We start from the raw sequence: 14,448 nt of genomic DNA, 5'->3' as shown, positions 1-14,448 counted from the left end.
CACCAGCACTGACTGGTCTTCATTCAACCTATTCCATCTCCCTTTCACCGCCCTACACTTCCTGTCGCTTGATCTCACTCTTGTAATTGTTTTTCAACCCTGCTTCCTCCATTTGTCACTGTTTTCCTGTCTTTCGTTTCCCCCTCCTTTTACCCTTCTGCCTTCCCTCTCTTTCTGAGGGTCAAAGTCTGATGCTGAAAAATAAGTGGGTCCTAAAAAAAAAGAGTTCTGGTGCCGAACAGTGACAACGAATCGGTGGCCATTTACGGGGTCCCGCCCCGGATCTGACGTATGATTGTTGGCGGTTCAGAATGTGAGGCTGCCTTAAGTTCAAGCCAGCTTGCCATTCCTGTGCCAGATGCTGTCTGTCCGGCTTCATGAACTCCGGACAAACTTTCGCAAATTGCTTAACAGGCTCACAGCTGTGGCTGAAAACGGAGACAGCACATGAAATATTATCTGTGACTCCATCGTGCCACACATCCTCCTAATGAGGCCGCAGAGTTCTTTGAATTGTTCAGCTGACGACTAGCCACCTCTGTTTAGTCACTGAAAGCTTGAGTGAAACATAACTCCAAGTGAATACTGGTCAATATTTTGGTGATTATATATTTCTAAACTTTTTAAATGCCAGTTATTAAGCATCCTTGCCCTATTGGTCCGAAGGAGTACTTACCTAGTACATGTGAGTGGTATAATAAAAATAATATTTCAATAGGAGATATTTGCAATTTTAATGTGCATCGTGTTTGTATATTCTAGACCGAGCTTGTCTCTAAATGTTAGACTCAGGAATATGGATGATACCAAAACAGAAGGAGGGCACACCCTTGCTTCTGGCGCGACATTAGAAAAGACTGGATCAAGTTTAGGGTTTTAAAGCTGAACTTAATCTGTCAACAATCCAGCTCTGTGTCTGAGTAAAGGCCGCATGGGCATCTGGTCAAATACATACTCTATTTAAATCTATGCATCCTTCAAAGGACAGAGTGTGGCAAAGTGCCAACATTCCCCAAAAGAACCAATTCTCAAATAGACTTTAAACAAGCATTTGCAATGCCAGTAGGTCTGGTTAAAAGTGCTGCACTCTGCACTCACATGGCGCACCTCTCACCCTGCACTCACACAGGCACACTCTTGTTCCTGCGCTTATACGTGTGCACCTTTCCCCCGCACTCACAGAACATAACATTCCCCTCGTACCCACACTTGTACACCTCTCACACTGTGCTCACACTGCCACATCACTCAATGTACACTTACAAGTGCACACCACTCACCATGTACTCATTCAAATGTTCTCCTCTACCTACACTGACACAGACAAACCCTTCACCTGCACGCACACAGACACATCGCTCACCCTGCACTCACACGGGTACACCACTCACCTTGCACTGGAACGGACACATGTCTCACCTTGCACGAACAGACACAGACCCTTAACCCTGCACTCACAAGGGTGCACCGCTAACCATGAACCCACACAGGGCACTTCTCTAACCTCGACCTCATACAGGCAACCACCTTCATTCACTCACAAAAGCACACCCCTCCCCTGCACTCACACAGGCACACCAATGGCAACATACACACACTTGTTCACCTCTTCCTCTGCCCACACATGAACACAGCCCTTCTCCTGCACTCATGCAAGCACACCTCTCAACCAGCACTCACACTGGCACACCACTCAACCTACATGTAGAAGCACACACCACTCACCAGGTTCTGTCACGAACACACCCCTCCTGTTACACACATATACACACCCTCCCCTGCACTCATACAGCATAACGCACACCCTGCACTCAAACAGGCCCACCACTCTCCTTTCCCTCACATGGCCACACCTCTCACCTTGCACCAACAGAGAGATACTGTTTACCCTGCACTCACAAAGGTATACTGCCAACCATGTACTAACTTAGTGCACACCCTTCACACTGAACTCAAAAAGGTGCACCCTCTTCTTTTACTCACATGCACAAAGCTATCCCCTCCACTCACGCAAACATACCCTTACTGTTTAGGACTTGGCCTTTTTTTCTAAAGTTCCCTAAACTTTTTGCTTTCACCCTAGACCGTACTCCTGACATAGAGTTGCCAATTTAGATGCTAGGTTACTTTGCCACTGCTGATCGGTGTCAAAGTACAAGTTATCCCTATGTAAAATGTAATGGTAATTGGTTGGCCAGGATTGGTATGTTTGCCTTACTAGTAAAGTCCCTAGTGATGTGCACTGTGTGTGCCAGGGCTAGTAATGCAAGGGCGCACGGAGAAGGGAACTCAGGCCTGCAGTGTAGGGCCTGCGCGCAGTTTGCTAAGTTAGCATGTTGTCCTGATAAGTGCAACCACTTGTCAGGCCTGACTTTCCCTTTTACATACACATTGGGCACCCCTGTGGTAGGTCCCGGATAATCCCTGGCACGGTGCAGTGCAGGTAAAAGGCAGGACATATACTAAGGTGTGTGTTATGTCCTGACGGGGAAAAACACTCCATTTCGCTTTTCACTGCTGAAAGGCCATCCTGCCCATAGGACAGAATGGGGGAGGCTGGGTGTTGTGTTTGTTAGACTAGTTTCCTGTAAGGGTATAATGGAGAGGTGAAGTTTAGTATGTATGAACTCACAGTGTCATAACACATCTTTCTGTGAGGGTGGTTTTGTCACTGTGTGTTCAGAAACCACTCTTTCAGAAAGTAGCTGAGTTTTGTGCTTTAGGCATTTCTGTGTGTCGCTGCTGAAATGTGGATTGTCTGTCTGGATCTGGAAGGTGAGAGGAGCTGGGAGAGGTCTTGACACAGGGAGGGGTGGAGATGGCACCAGGCTGCCCTGCATCTGGTGAGTAGGGGAGAAGAAGCCCGGGAGGTGAAAAGTCCTGGGCTGGTGCTATAAACCAATTGACCTATCTCCTCCTGAGTGATTAAGGATCCAGACCCCCCAGTATCAAAGGGAGAAAGGTGACACTGGGAGGGAGACACCCAGAACTGATTAAGGGAGGAGTCAGGGACCCCTGAGCACAAACAAACTTTAAAGACATTAAGGGGTATAACTATGAGAACTGAAACCCCTGTACGTTGGAATGAAACAGAAATGGATTAAGACTGAAAAGTCTTGGACTCATTTTGTGGTCAAGAGGAACCTCTGCTAAAGAAGGAGCAACTGAAGAGACTGCTGTGGACTGACCAATCTTTGCTTTGTGATCTGGGGATGGTCTGCAGTTTGCTGTTCTAACCAAGGGAGAGGCTGTTGGGACTGTGCTTGGAGGTGCTGGGTCCCCCTGCTTGAAGAAGACTGTGCTTTGTGCTGTGTCTTGAACCCCAAGCGCCCGAGGTGAGCTGGCTTACTGTATGGAAACACAGGAACATAAACGTTTCCGGAAAAGTCCCAAGCAATGCGGTGTGCGCATGCTTTTGCAGCTTAAGACCCTCAGAAGTTGTGCCTTGTGATCATGGGCGTGTCGTGGTGCAGGCCAAAGCGTTGGTGAGGAGCGCCTGGTCGTTGTGTGCACGGGGAGACGAGGTGAGACTCGGACGCGCAGAGTGCGTTTTGTGGTGCAGGCCAGGGCGTTGGTGAGGAGCACCTGGTCGTGTTCACCAAAAGAAGAAGTGAGTCTCGGACGTGCAGGGTGCGTGTCGAGGTGCAAGCAGAGGCGTAGGTGAAGAGCGCCGGGTCCTCATGAGCACCAGAGAAGAGGCAAGTCTAGGACGCTCAGAGTGCGTGTCGAGGTGCAACCTGAGGCGCTGGTGAGGAGTGCCTGGGTAGTGTGCGCACCGAATTCGAAATAAGTCTCCACAGCGCTGAGGGCTGGTCTCGGTGTTCACTGAAACCGCCGGAAGGAGGGCCAGGTCATTGGGCCTTCAGAGTAAAACAGCACCGGCCTGGACCGGCAGCCCCAGAGGAGCTGAGCCACCAGCCCAAGCTCGCCGTACCCATTGACAGAGTTCTGGATCAGGGCCTAAGTCCCTGAAGGAGGAGAGGAGAGTGGGGTCAGGCCCCCCCAAGTAATGTAGATCACCACCTGGGGTGGGGTGCGGGCCCAGATGGACACTCTCTCGGCCTCTCGCTTCTGTCAGCTGCTCGAGCCTGTTGCTTCAGCTCGGATCTTGGCCTGTGCTGACCCAAGGAGGGGCAGTACTGGGGCCGGAGTGAGAAGCAGTACTTTTGTGTCATCATTGATCCATGTTGGTGGCACTGTTACCGGAGCACCTAAACTGTTGTATTATACTTTGCATTATTGCTACTAACGAACTATCGAACTGTCGTTAGATGCCTGACCTCATTTTTGCCTGACGAACTTCATGCTTGGTGCGCTACGCACTGCCTTATTTTTCCCTTGCAGAGTACATGATTGTAACGTGGCGCATTGCATTATTTCTTCATCGCACAGTATCTGATTATAACGTGGCACAGTGCATTGTTTCTTCCTTGCACAGTACATGATTGTAGCGTGAAGCATTGCTTTGTTTCTTCCTGGTACAGGGCATGGTGGTAGTGATACGCATTGCATTATTCCTTCTATTGCAAAGTACATGACTGTGGTGCTACGTATGGCATTGTTTCTCTGTTGCACAGTACATGAGAATATCGTTACGCATTGCAGTATTTTTTTTCTTTTGCAATGTGTGTGATTCTAGCAATACGACTTACCTAACCTTTTGTAAACGGTTAGAAGTGAGCTTAACTATTGGTTAGAAGTGGTGGTTGGGATTAGAACCTACCAACCCACCGGAAGGAATAGTACCCATTCTTATATGTTGATTTTGTATTGTGTGGTCATATCGTACAACTTCTTATATAAAGATTATACTCATTTTATAAAAACTCGTGTGGAGTCTATTTTTGGTGACATCATTTGGTTGCTGTGAGTGTGGTTGCACAAATTGTACACTCGTGACTTGGAGATAAGCCTGGCTGCTCGTGCCAAGCTACTAAGGGGGTGAGCAGGGCTATCTCAGACGGTGTCCTTACTTAGCCTAATGTTGAAACAGGGGGTCAGGGACTCCCGCCTCCAGCATTTGGTGGCGGCGGTGAGAGATAAGGAAACCCACTTCCAACATTTGTACTCACACGTGAACCTCTTCCCCCGCACTCACATGGACGCAGCCCTCACCCTGCACTCACAAAGGCTCACCCCTCACCCTGCAATCATACAGGCACACAGCTCATCCTGTACTCACACAGGCACTGCGTTCTCCCTATAGTGACAAGTGCACACCACTCACCATGTACTCACATTGGTCACTGGTCACACCTCTCTCCCTGAAGTCACAGAGAAACACCACTCCTCTTTCACTCACGCTGGCACACCCCTTCACCTGCAATCTCACAGGCGCAATCTTCTTCCTGTTCACACATGGGCCCATCTCTCCACCAAGCACTCGTATGGAACACTGCTCACCCTGCAATCACAGAGGCACACCACCTCCCACTGCACCCACACACGCCCACCACTCACCGTGCACCCACATGTGCACATCGCTCACCATGTACTCACACAAACACACCCCTCAGGCCACACTCATAGAGACACACCCTTCCCTTTCACTCACAAAGACACAATGCTCACCCTGGACGCACACAGGTACACTGTCCACCATGCACTCACACAGGCACCCCTCTCAACTTACACTAACAAAGGCGCATTGTTCATTCTACGCTCACAAGGGCACACTGCTCACAATGTATTTGCAAAGGGCAATTCTCTCTCCCTGCACACTCCTAGGCACACATTTCATCCTGCACTGAACAGACACACATTTCAGCCTGCTCTAACACAAGCACACCTCTCACCATGCACTCACTCAAATACACCCTTCCACTCCACTTAGACAAAGGCACACATCTTAGCCTCCATTGACCCAGGCACAGAGTTCAACCATCACTCACAGTAAATAAACTGCGTAACAGTTACACATCAGATGCTGAGCTATCTGACCAGGGTGGAAACATGAGAAATGCAGGTGGCAATCACATCTATCCCTTCCTCAGCGCCCCCACTTCTGTATTTGACCCTTGGGGGCACTGGAGCAGCTGAGAAGGCCTTCTGCTTCCTCAGCGAGACCAGTGGGGATCAGGTGTGCTCCAGGTTTTTATTGGCAGATTGGGAAGCACCCCACTCTCTCTCTCTCTCTCTCTCTGTCTTCTTTGTATGCTACAAAGCACATTGCTCCCTTATTATTCCGACAGACTCAGCATCTGTCAGCTGCCCAGAACAACTTTTAATCTGCGTTTACAATTGATTTCAGTTTACTAAAAAATCACAGGGAAAATCCTTCAATTTGCGGAAATGAAACCCCAGTGGGTATGTGCAGGTGTCCAATGGCTGGAGGGCACATGTTTGCAGTGCCTGCAGGCTGGTTTTATAACCTGCTCGGCATTGGTGAGACAGATGCGCCAGATTTAAGGTGGAAAAGAAGGATTTATGTTAGGGAAGGCCCTGGGAACTGGTGTAGGAAAAAGTAGGAGTCTTGGGGAGGACAAGAAGGGAGGGTGTGCCGAGAGGGAAGAGGGGGATACTTTTCTAGTAGGGACACTTTTCTACAGAAGACATGCATTCAACACACAAACACTTAAAGAGTCATGGAAGCAAAAGAAGCATTCAGCATCCATGTCCTCTTGTACAGGGCTTAATCCTCTCTAGGAGGGCCTGAATACTCACTGTTGCTCAAGCAAAACCCAGCAAGAGATGGCAGAAAGAACGGGTGAAGCATGAGTAGCAGCACCGTGGAGATAAGGGCATATTTATGATCCCCTTTTGCCAACAGAGCATCACTTTTTGTGATGCTCCGGCAGCGCAAACTATAACATCATATTTATGAGGCCAAGCGAAGCCAATTTGCATTGCTTTGAATGGCCTCATAGATATGGAGTAAGGTAAGGAACCTCAAATTGCTGCGTTGCCTTACCCTGCGCTAGGGAGGCATTTAATGGGTGTTGCGGTGGATGTTCTCATGCAAAACCCTTGGATTTTGATGTTTCCCCAGATATACAAAAGCATGAAAACCATGGGTATGTGCCAGAACCGTATGTGCTGGCCTTCACGGACACTTATGTGAGGTGAGGCCTATTGCTGTGGTGTTAGAACCTAACAATAACTGGACACACACACTTGGCTTATGAGTGCCGGGAGATAGCCCACGTGCGGGCTCTCCCCTTTTATTGAACCCCGCAGGCCACTCCTGGTCTGCGGATGACGTGGGCATGGTTCCGGCAGCAGCCAGAAACACAGGACCGCTAACCATTACACCGTACACCTCCCCAAGGGAGGCACAACGAGGAGTAATACATTTATTTCTCCTGGTTTTTCAGTCTTTCCATGTGTGCTGCTTTCTGCTGCACACATAGAAAGAAGAACAAGCATTTGCAATGCAATAGGTCTCGCATTTACGCAAGATTCAACTCTTGGCATTGCAAATGACAATGCCTTCTATTTATGTTTTTAAATAACAAAACATAAATAAAACGTATTGTCATTTACAATGCCACTAGCTCAAACTCGTGTAAATGCGAGACCTATTGCATTGCAAATGCTTGTTTAACAAACCCTTGTGGTGCCAGGCGCTACAGTGCTGGACAACCCGCTAGTCTGGTCCATCCAAGTTGTTTTTCAACACTTACCAAGGGACAAGGACAGCCCGTTCACAGTCCTAGCTCTCTCATTTGTTTTTCGTAGATCTATGTGTGTACAGATATATTTATCATACATGCATAGGTGTTTGCTTGCATGAACGGAAGTATGTACTTTTGTACTGTAAATCTGTATGTGTACATGTATATATATGCTTGTGTGTATGTATGCATGTATGATACTTATATACCATGACCCTAGCCGCACCTCAAATGTTGTGCCCTAAAAATCTCAACAGAGCTTTAAAAATGTCTCTGCAATGTGCCTGATAAATGCACGCCCCGGTCATTATACCTCACCCCCATCTCCCCCCGCCCCTATGAGCCCTCCACTCCCCCCCCCAGTCAGGCTACAACAGGAGGCGAGCAGAGGCAGGAAGTGCCCCCTGCGTGGACAGAGCACAGAGACAAGGCGCCCCCAGTCCCGGGAGACATCATTAAAGAGTAACTAATGTAAGAGTCTGCTGATGTCACACCTGCCAGGGCGCTCTGACATCAGACAGGAGCTGCAAGGGGTATGGAGAGAAGAACCAGGTGCTGCAGAAGGAGCTGTGATAGGGAAACAGAGTTAAGCACAGCCTGCCAAAGGCATATGCTTATTGGCATCAGCTCCCCCAAGCAACGTCTGTGGCTCCTCGACATCAGGGACTTTGTTAGACGCGTCCTGAATTGTTCAGTGGGCTCTGACGAACTTTAAAAACAATATGTGGATTAATCGGACCTTAGGCCTGAAGTAATATTGTAAAAACTCACAGAGGAGGTGTGTGTGAGTCGTGGTGAGCGAGGTTCCGTGAAGAGACTTCAGCGGGTTGATGCACCCGCTGCCGAGAGCTAAGTTTGGTTGTGAAGAGCAACTAATTTACACCGGACAGTGTTTCCAATGCTACTCAAGGTTAGATATGTACAGCTACAGGTTTATAAGGGGTGCATAACACAAGAATATAAAAAACATTAGCAAAACCAAAGTTTCTCGTCTTTTGGGTTTGCAATTGTCTTTGCTAATGCAGTTCGGCATCGTCAAAAAAAACAATCCCCAGCGCAGTGATGTACATGCATGTCCTCACACATGTAAGATATGTTTTATGATGCTGAACGGGCCTTTTTTCATTTTAGTTTAGTGTTCCAAGATTGTAGACGTTCATCTTCATTAAAAAACCAATGGTGTGTGCGCACCACAGAGGAGCGGGGTGAGGGAGCGCGGCAGCGAGGCGAACGTGCGCTGCTGTGCGTGCTAGACACTGTCAGGAATAGGCGTTGCAAAGGCGGGACATGCGCCCGCCTTTGCCCAATCGCGTGCCTTTTAAAAAAAAAACACACGAAAGCCAATGCCTGCCGTCGAAAGCCTGATCACAAGCACAAGCGTGTGGTCAGCTTTCAAAACCCCATACAAAAGGGTTCTCGCTGCGCGAGCAGTGCTACGCATTATTAAAAAAGAGTGAAAGTGAATGTGCCCTAAGGGATACTACCCTCAGTGGACTCTCCATTCCAGGTAGGAGGACGACTGGGGTAGGTGGTAAAGAGGCCACGCCGGAGCAAAACTCACTAGAAGGTGTGTACGCTCGTCCCCTAACCTATGGAGCATTATTCTCCGCGCCTTTAGGCTGTCTATCCTGGTGCGACCTGACTCTCACACAGAGAGCAGTGCTACTTCGGAGTGTACGCCCGGATAGTAAACTGAGGGTAGTATCCCTTAGGGCACATTCACTTTCACTCTTTTTTGGTCCTGAAGAAGCGCCAGGGATCCTTTTTTGGACCATTGGGGCGCGAAACATGTCGACCGCTTGACCACACACAAGTTACCTATTGGTACATTACTTTCAATAAGGTAACACCCAACCTACGGGTCTTTTATTATGTCAAGGGTGCTATTCACATTAAACTTTATCCCAGTAACCCTTAGACATTTTTAGGATACCACTTCACTAACACACTCCATCACCACACATCTTTTTTATTAGGACCCAAACCACACACCCGCATGCACCAAACGGCGTTTTCTCTCAAAGATCTCCGCTAAAGTGACCCTTCGGGGGACCCGTAGGGCATTGCAGCGCCGGCCCGACGAGGAGCAAACGCCCAATGATGAAGCATGACATCCTTCGGGGTGTGTGAGGGCAACATGAGAAACTAAGGAATGCCCCCCCTATCCTTAGGTAGTTGGGCCTAATATTAGCCTAGGCTTCTCGCTTCATTTATATATCTCCTTCTGTCTCTCTAGGAACAGTGTCTCCATTTAAATAATATAGATATAACACGGAGCACAGACACTGGACCATAACTAGCTCCCGGTCCCCCCCCCCTCCTTCTTTAAGTACAGGTTATATGATTGATTGCCATACAAACTATGTAATGTCCTGGTTTTGGCTGGATATATAGCAACATTTGTTGACATATTTAAGTAAACAACAGTAAATAGTACAATAATGTACACAAAGCAACATAACAACTCATTTGAAATGTAACAGGACACATCAAAACAAAACACTTAAATAAGAACGCTACCTAACCACTGGATAACATAATCACATTGCAATCATGCAGCACAAAAACACATAATTATAAAAAGCAACAAAAAACATCACAACCACAACAAAATTGCACAGCGCAAAAGTAAACCAAGTTTCTTGTCGGATATTACCACCTCTAGAATCATTAGCATAATACGGTGTTAAACGGTGTATGGGGCAAGCAGTGCCTTATCTTCCTACAAAGGACATGAAATAGCACCAGTCAAAAATGCTTTGTGATTTCTCCTCCTGTTTCTATGTTTCAGTCTTGCATGTTCTGTTTCAACCCTACATTCTTTCATTGTCACTGTTTTCATATCTTTCTCTCTTCTTCCAATAATGAAGCAATTGAGTCCTGCCCTGCGTCAATGACAGTCCAATTGCATTCTGCATGTGCCAATACCAACACAATAACATGGTGTTGAGGAATATCACTAAATCCGACCAGCAGAACCCAATGGCCCTAAATAGAAGTGGCCCGAAAGGGAGAAAGGTATATACCACACTCAGCAAATGCCAATACTATGGGGTGTGGAATTTAGCAGGTGAGATAGATGACTCCTATTGTGAGTATTCCTCATGAAAATGAAGAATTACATGCAGAAATGGATGATTTCCACTGGCAATCACACATGCATCAGAATACGTTCCATAGTTTCACCTGGTAAATTTAATCAGGTTTGATCATTCATAGCACACCAGAGGAAAATATGGGCATGCCGTGTGTACAGGATACATGATTTTGCACAGGGATTGGAAATTGAGGGCCCACTTTAAAACAGGACCTAAATGGGAAAGTGATCTGGGTAAGACAGCGATTGGCAATTTGAGAGTGACTGACAACACTGTGTGAAAACTTGCCATACATAGATTGATCTGAATTATCAGAGGCAAAATCTGTAACTAAGAAGACATGAAAAAGAATAATTATTATGCTGTGTACAGCTGTAAGCATGGAAAATTGTCAATAACAAGAATTAACATAGGACCATCCTCTGAGGCAGACTGTGCAGGAGATGATGTAATGTGATATCTCTCAAAAAGATCACTCAGGGCCAAAATAATCTTAAGTACACTCCCCAAAAATTGGCAAGGGATACATTTCATTGTAATTTATATTTTGTAATTGTTTTCTGGCCTACTGCTTAACTTGGGAATAACATAAGTACAGGAGCCTAAAGAGCCTAAAGTTTTTCTTAACAACTCTTGCCAGTGATGTTGTATGCCAGGGTTGCCAAACTCCAAGGCTGCCTCGTATTGATTCCACCTCATGCCTCTTTAATTCACCACCCTACACTTTGTGATTCTATATCTCACTCTTGCACAATCTTTTTTATACCTGCTTTCTCCCTTTATCACTGTTTGCATGTTTTCACATCTGTCTCTTTCCCCATTCTCTCATTTCTACCTTCTTCCCTCCTGCTCTTGCAGTGGGTAACTTTTTTGGGGGCGGCAGCGAGCCAAGAGTGCAAGGTAAGTTTTGTTTTTTCTTTATTCTCCCTCAACGGCGTCGCTAAATGACCTTTCCCCTCGTTGTCGTCTGTCAGCCGCACTCCCCTGACTCCTGCTCGTCGGGTTATTTCACCAGCACCCCCACCCTGCTCTTACTGGCACTGGGTGGCAAACTAGGGGATCGCCCCGGGCGTCAAAAGCCCTAGCTATGCCACTGTGGTCTTGGGTCAAAGTCACATGATGAAAAACAGTCTTAGTTCCCAAAAATGGGCGTTGCCCAAATTAAGCATTGTTGGCTATACTTCCAATTATATTTGCAAATATTGTTTCATTGAAGTAAGACAAAAACCTAACATACAGAGTGATATACCTTGAAACAGTGCAGCCATCAGGGATGGGGTGTTGTAGGGGATTTTATTTGCTTTATTGGGATCCAGATTTTAGACCCAGTGATTATTTTTATTTTGAAAGAGAAATCTAAAACCTCGAAGTGAAGAGATGTCTTCTTGTCTTCCTGTGTAGCTGGCGCCTACAATGAGATTAAGAGCAGTTCTCGGAGGGGCAAAGAGTTTCTGTCAAACAGACTATATGATATGGGGTACATTACATACGGATAACTACACAATCAGTATTATGGCAGTTGCATATAGAATGGAGTGTTACATCCCCTTCAGTGTTCAAATGATGTATGTGATATGTGCAGTTGGTACATTTAACAATGGGGTCAACCTTTGCTCCAAATGCAGCAATAAAAAAACATCAATAAAAGTAAGCGACTGGTTGTGAAACTAAGGCATATAAAAAACACTGCTAACATACAATGCAGAAATCTAAAACATTCTTGTAATTCAATCAATCAATCAATCAGGGTTGGTAAAGCGCAACTACTCACCCAGAAGGGTCTCAAGGCGCTGGAGGGTGTGGCTCCATTGAGTGCTGGGGTCATACGAAGAGCCAGGTCTTGAGGTCCTTCCTGAACTGGGGCAAAGTTGGAGCATGCCAGAGGTGGAGCCAGGCTTTGGCTACGAGGTAGGAGAAGGACTTTCCTCCCGTTCTGGGCTTGTAGATGCGTGGGACGGTGGCCAGAGAGAGCTCAGATGATCGGAGGTGTCTTTTGGGTGCATGGAAGGAGAGGTGGTTGTTCAGGTAACTGGGTTGGGTGTTGTGAAGGGCCTTGTATGCATGGGTGAGAAGTTTGAAGGTTATTCTTCTTTCAACTGGGAGCCAGTGGAGGTCACGTAGGTGTTGGGTGATGTGACTGTGACGGGGAATGTCGAGGATTAGTCTGGCAGTGGCGTTCTGGACATTCTGAAGTTTATGAAGGAGTTTCTTGTTGATTCCGACTTAAAGAGGGCTGCCATAGTCCAGTCTGCTGCTGATGAGCATGCGAGTGACAGCTTTTCTGGATTCAGGTGGGATCCATCTGAACGTCTTTTGAAGCATGCGGAGGGTTTTGAAGCAGTTCAAGGATACAGCATTGATCTGGCGGTTCATAGTGGGCGATGAGTCTAGTATGATGCCAAGGTTTTGCGCATGTTCTGTGGGGGTGGGGGGATTTCAGAGGTGGGGGCTACCAGGAGTCATACCAGGCTGAGAGGGTGGATCCAAGGATGAGGACTTCTGTTTTCTCTGAGTTTAGTTTCAGACAGCTGATCTTCATCCATGTGGTGACGGCTTTTATCCCTTCTTGGAAGTTGTGTTTGGTGATGTTGGGTTCATTGGTGAGGGAGAGGAGCATTTGGGTGTTGTTGGCGTAGGAGACAATATTAAGCCCGTGGTTCCTAATTATTGTTGTGAGGGGGGCCATTTAGACATTTGCGAGGGTTTGGCTGAGGTAGGAGCTATGGGGCACTCCACAGTTGGTCTCTGTCGGTTCTGAGAGGTAGGGAAAGAGTCTGACCCTCTGAGTTCTGCCAGTGAGGAAGGAGCATATCCAGTCGAGGGCCTTGCCTCGGACGACAGAGTTGTGGAGTCTGGTGGCTAGGGGGCGGTGGGAGAGGGTGTTGAAGGCAGCCAAGAGGTCCAGGAGGATGAGGGCTGCCATTTACCCTGGTTGAGAAGGAGCGGATGTTGTCGGTGTTGCTTATTGCTACATGTGGGTGTTAATATGGTACTTATGAGGGCAATAAATGCCAGGATAGTGTTAACAAGTGTAAAAATTGCAAAATAATGCAGTCATGCTATCACAAAATATTTTTGATTAAAGACAAGGGAACCCTACAAGGTAACCAAGGACCTAGGGTGTCAATTTTGAAGAAGACAGTGGTACTTGTTTGAGAGAATTCAAGAAACAAGAAATGAATATAGAACGAAATCAATTCTATATATTTGCTATCCAGCCGGATAGTACAATTTAATAAGAATTATTAAATATTGTCAAAGGACGAACGTAATAAACAGTGGGATACAGTCCTGTATCCTAAAATCACATAGATGCACAAAAAGTGACAAATTACCAATTTACAACAAGCATTGGCATAGCCAATAGGTCTCGACTTTGGGACCTTATAACAGTTGCTTAACTAAATACTTATAAGGTCCCAAAAGCGAGACCTATTGGCTATGCCAAGCGGCCGTGTGGCTGCGAAAGTGAAAGTGATCGCAATCACGATCAAACATCAAAGTGAAAGTAATCGCGGTCAAGCGAGGCGCACGCGCCCGGTCACATGCAGTGTAGTGTAGGGAAGATCGTTATCTAAATATATACAATGCTAAGTTAGCACAACCGCGTTAGATGTTAGAAAGCCATCTTGCCGCTTTTGCTGCTTTTGCACACGACACTGTAGTCACGTGTTATTAATTGAGCAATGCTTACTCCACTTTGCTTCACATGAGAACTGTCTGTTGTTCACATCCCA

Source organism: Triturus cristatus, chromosome 5_2, assembly GCF_964204655.1.
Source record: "Triturus cristatus chromosome 5_2, aTriCri1.1, whole genome shotgun sequence".
In the NCBI taxonomy this organism is placed as follows: Eukaryota; Metazoa; Chordata; class Amphibia; order Caudata; family Salamandridae; genus Triturus; species Triturus cristatus.
Note: the sequence above shows the minus strand (reverse complement) of the source record.